General features: G+C 33.3%; 1 non-coding gene across 1 annotated transcript; it reads left to right on the top strand.

The window, feature by feature from the left end:
• The first annotated feature begins 1,619 nt into the window (after positions 1-1,619).
• Trnas-cga lies at positions 1,620-1,693 on the top strand. The gene has a single exon. It is a non-coding gene; the product is annotated as a tRNA-Ser (tRNA).
• The last annotated feature ends 3,882 nt before the right edge of the window (positions 1,694-5,575 follow it).

The raw sequence follows: 5,575 nt of genomic DNA, 5'->3' as shown, positions 1-5,575 counted from the left end.
GATAAGTAGTTGAAGGTATAGAGATTATAGAGAGTGACACAGGCTACTTTTTGTCTCTTTTTAACCCCCCGCTTCCCTATAATGGTGGGTGGACGTTTGTATGGAGCATTTCGCAATTTTCGAATTTAACGCGAACGAAGCCGCGGCAAAAGCTAACCTTGTTTCAAAATAAATAGATCAGACTCAGACATTTATTGGTAAAAATTAATGCATTTTTACATATCAAATAGTTATAAATTTACATATTAAAAACATTATGAGTTATTATTATAAAACATAATTAATATAAGAGTTTTGAATGATTCACGGTTATTTTCATTAGACTTATATTGACCGGGATATAGACCGTGATTACCTTTTTGATTTTTTGTCGAGCTCCCGATATTTCGACGCAGTTGCATGCATCATGATCGTTTTCCGTGATCATGATGCATGCAACTGCGTCGAAATATCGGGAGCTCGACAAAAATCAAAAAGGTAATCACGGTCTATATCCCGGTCAATATAAGTCATAATTAATATTTTTAAATTCTATTTTGTTTAGTACTTACTATGAGTGGCGCAATGAAATCCGTTCAAAGTATTCATCGACTGCATAACACGTCATGTTCAGCAAGATGGTTTTGAGTTTATTTTTAAAGACTGCATCACTACCTACCTACCTATATAAGTCCTTCGGATCAATATATGCAGGTGCGAGGTCCGAGGGATGTATAAAGTGTGGAACGAATATTTATGGCATGAAAGTTAGGCATATTGTAAGTATACCGTAATACGACCTGTACAATTTTTGCTCAGCTTTATTTGTGAATTTTATGTACATTTTATTTATGACTACGCGATTAAATTTATAAAGCCTTCTTTTTTAAGCCTCTTGTAAATAAATCGCGCTTTTTACGAATGTTAAATTATTGCAACCGTAAAAGTTATCTGTAAAATAATCGTAAAGTTTTGGGTCTTTTAGGATTCCGTATTCAACAAGGGTCTTAAAAATACATACGTTGTCATATACAATACTCCGCTGATCGCTTGGCTATGTAAGTTGCTCTTATTCACCTACTGTACCTGTAAAATTTTTGAGTTTTTTTTTTTGCTTTGCAAAATTCTATTCCGATAGACGGGTTAATACTGAACCTTACTCTGAGCATGGCCCGACCAGCACATGGTCTCTTTGTTTACTTAACAGCTGGTGGCTATATCAAGTATGAATACAAAATTTCGAAATTAAGTACTGAACCCTAAAATTATAATTCAACACAAATGCAGTATTTTAATCAAAGATAATAAATCGCCTGTTTTTATAACTTATATAAAAAAAATCTTATCTTTCACGTCAAGTTGCTAACCCAAGCAGGCCCAAAACACTCGTTCAAACTTTAAAATGCATAGAGTGGTGGATATTTATTTGCGACTTATCTTACTTTACTTACAAATGTAAATAAAATTGTATAAGTAGTAATCAGAGATCGGGCAACTAGGCGTCTTTTTGGACGTTTTCGGAATATTTAATTAACTTTATGTTTAGGTGCAAGCACAAATTGCTCGCCCTTAGAGTTGGTCAAAGGCGCCTAGCCTTCAGAGATAACATACACTAGAGAAATTTCGACGGGTTCCTCAGCGGTCGAGGTGGTGTAGCGGTTTATCACGTCAGCCGCGATAGCTGGAGACCCGGGTTCGATTCCCGGCCTCGCCACCGGTGGGCCTGATCGCTTTTTCTTTAGTGTATGGTATCTATTTCAATTTATAACTTTATGTTGTTAGAAATTATGTCAAGAGTCCGGTCACCGGTAATAAATACAATGTAATACAATTTACAGTAAGGAGAATATTACATTTCAATACAAGTGTGCAAACTGAGTCAGGTTCAGGTGATGTCTGTAGGATATACTTACGAAAAGGTAGTAAAAGTCTGGACCTTTTAATGTTAATGTGCGGCCAAAAATTAAAAAATTAAATTAAAAGTAGAAACAATTTTGTAAAGGCTAAACATTTAAATTAAATAACACTTTTAGTGTAACTGTATTAAAAATAAATATAAAATACTGTGTACCCGTTTATGGAATATATGTACCTTGTACCTTACCTACGTGTAGAATCACTATGATGATGTTAACGAAGAATATAGGCCACTTTAGCTGGCAAACTAACAAAAAAATGGGTAAGCCAACATATATTAATCAAGATTTATTGGTTTAATACCTATATAACCTCAGGTACATACTTTTTACCCACTTTAAGTATATAATTTTTATAATGCAAGTAAATAACTAATATTATTTGGTGTAAAAGACATCAACGCGTGTTGTTATGGTAAAATAGGTACGCAATTTTTTTTAGTACGAATATTTTTTATAAGTATTCGAAGCCATCTTAACCATAATTTCATAACTGAAAGCCTAGTCAAGTTGACAAATTGGTGATTTTCAATGATTATGTAACTTCTTAGAACAACGTGCGTATTTTTATGATCATTTTAAATTAATTAATTATCCACTAGAAGTAATTAAAGTTTCACATATGTTCATAATTCTTTCCTTCGTCAGTTTTCCGTGATCATGATGCATGCAACTGCGTCGAAATATCGGGAGCTCGACAAAAATAAAAAAGGTAATCACGGTCTATATCCCGGTCAATATAAGTCTAATGAAAATAACCGTGTATCATCAAAACTCTTAACTTATACTTTGTCTCAAATCGTCTAGGTAAGCTACCCAAGTAATTGACATCATTGGTTATTTTTAACATCGGGCAGAAATAAAAAGAACTAGATTTAATTAGTAGTATCAGCGCCAACATATCGCACGACAAGCCGAGTAAATAGCGAATGTAATTGCAGACGGCGGCGGGTGGCGTCGCGTTAATGAAACTTTAAAGCAGCCTTCGTCGGCTTAGCCCACTCAAAGGAGTATCTCTCACAGCGAATTCTGATTTCAATAAAGAAATAAAATGTCGACTCTCGTTAATTCTACTAAACTCGACGGACCTACCAAAATATAACATTTGGTTAGAAAATTTGTGAAAGAATAAAACTGCCAGTTGTTAAGTAATAATCAACTATTATGTACAACAAACATAATAATTAGTCATTAATTATTAGTTTTTCAGAAGTATATAATATTAGTTTGCTTTAAAGCACATAGTTGTAACTGATCAATAACGAATGCCTGAAAAGCTTTTTTTGTTTGTGTCGTTTTGAAGACGGAAGCTTTGCAATATTGAAATATAACCAACGAAGAAGTAACTGAGTGGCTAATAATATGTACAAAAAATATGGAGTAGTTTATTTAATAATACAGGAAAAAATACATCATCAATCTTAAAATAAACTAATTAAAAAACTAAACAAGTAAACCTAAATGTATCTAAACTTAAATAAACAGTATAATAACATATATAAAGAAAAATAATATTACTATAACTAATCCCGCCAAGGACTACCCCCGAATTGTTCCCTACCTGGCCCAAATGTCGCAAATATACCAGCTGCGTTGCCACGCTGAATGGCAAGGGATATTTGTTGGACCAGATAAAATCCAGCCCGGGGGTCACCCCCTCTGTCCCTCAACCAGCGCCCAATCTCAGAAACCAGCTTCTTGGCCTCGGCACACCAAGGTCCAGCCGTCTAATACATATGTAATGACTATTAACAAATAATCGTGCAACAATAAGTTGGAACTTTTCTTAAACCCTGCATTTAACTTAACTCTGCAATCTCCTAACTTTTAATTGTCGAGTGTTTGACGCCCACGAATTCGAATTAACGCGTTGCTTTGTTGCGTAGTGATTATTTTTTGTTCGAATTAACAAGTGTTCATAAATGTATGGATATTTTTTTTCTAAATAGTAACAAGACACTTCTAAGGAACTCGTGTTAACTTCGAATTATAAGAGAGGTTGGAATCATCGCAAGTTTAAAATAACGAGAGTCGTTTTATATCAATGATATATTCGATATAATCATCTTATAACAAAAGGCGTATATAAAAAATGACGTTTCAACATTTAATAATATGTATATCAAATGACGTTATAACAAGTGTGTGTTTATTTATAATAATAACACTCTTGAATACACATCTTATCTTAACTCATTAATTATGATAAAACTAACTAATTCTATGTCTGATTCAACTTATCGACCGTATGCGGTTTACACACTGTATATTATGCCTTTTTTTTAGAATTAGAATTTTGATAAACAAAAAAGCAGTCGTCGTCAACCTATCTTCTTAGGACAAATATTAGATGTTAACAATTTTAACCAGAACGAGAACATAACAGGGCAATATTAGTTATGTTTAGAGTTTTTTTTTTTAAATTGCACCCGTAGGTATATCAACCGCATCATTTAATCATTTGCTAAGCCAAATTAGCGTGATTATTTATTTATTTATACGAGAAACTAACGTTCAGAGAACTACATGACGGTGTTTTTGCAAGCCACTTGGGCCTCAGATCCATTGCAGTAATCACAGTCGAATGCCACCAAACACACAGGACAAAATAGAATATTAATGATATAGTAATAACATAAATGCTCGTATCATGAATATATATACACCAAATAACGTATGTATAAATAAATAAATACCATTGACAACATTGACAGCTCATAAAATTAACCAATAGTTTCAAATGTTTTCTTCTTTAGGTTTTTTAATATACAACCTTTCCAGGACTAAATTAGGAAATTTTAAATAATACAGACTAAAACAAATACTTTCAAATGAAATGTCTAATTGTGAGTATTATTTATATAAATTTTAGTGTAAAAATAATAGAGTATTTTATTAAAATGTCTGTTTAAGATACTGACAGTTGATGAATGACAGTTGTGACAAAAGTGCCTCATATAAAAGACCTCGTGCTTCGTGCTTTTTACGTTCTCTCTAATGCTAAAAAAAATTAAGTATAGCTGTGTAGCCTATGCAGGTTTCTGCCAAATATATTATTGCAAAATAAATAGCTTGCCGAACAAAAGTCTTCCTCAAAATAAACTGTGGTGTGGGTTCGTAACCTACCGACTGCGCCAAATAGGGCGATATAAAGAACCGCGGTGGGACTTCAATAATGATTTATTAGCCATTAAAATATGATCAGCGTGAGCGGATCTCTCAAATTTATATCAACCAATTATTATATACACCGTGTTTTCTTTTGTTTTCAGTTAAATTCGACACGCAGTTGGGTTCATTGTCAGGAACCACCCGGTATATCGCTTTTTGTTAAATTCGAAAAAGAAACTGTTTTCACTTTCATACATTCAATAAGAACACGGTGTACCTATATCTACATGTACACCGTATGTTTACCAGTACTACTACCGAGATATAAAAACTACGCAGAATCTTTACGCTGAAATTTACTTAATTTCATATTAGTTTTTTTTCCTTTTTTTGGCCTCCTTTTTTTTAATAAGTACTTAATATGGGCAACAAAATAGTACATTACGATACAAGTGCGTAAAAAAGGAAGTTCGAAACGAGTGGCGATAGATTAAAACACGACCGAAGGCACTGTTTTAAATCGACACGAGTTCCGAATTTCCTTTTCGCACGTGTATCGTACGAAGTTT

Source organism: Leguminivora glycinivorella, chromosome 12 (assembly GCF_023078275.1).
Source record: "Leguminivora glycinivorella isolate SPB_JAAS2020 chromosome 12, LegGlyc_1.1, whole genome shotgun sequence".
Taxonomy (NCBI): domain Eukaryota; kingdom Metazoa; phylum Arthropoda; class Insecta; order Lepidoptera; family Tortricidae; genus Leguminivora; species Leguminivora glycinivorella.
The sequence above is the reverse complement of the archived record's forward strand: the minus strand, read 5'-3'. Positions and strand labels throughout refer to the sequence as shown.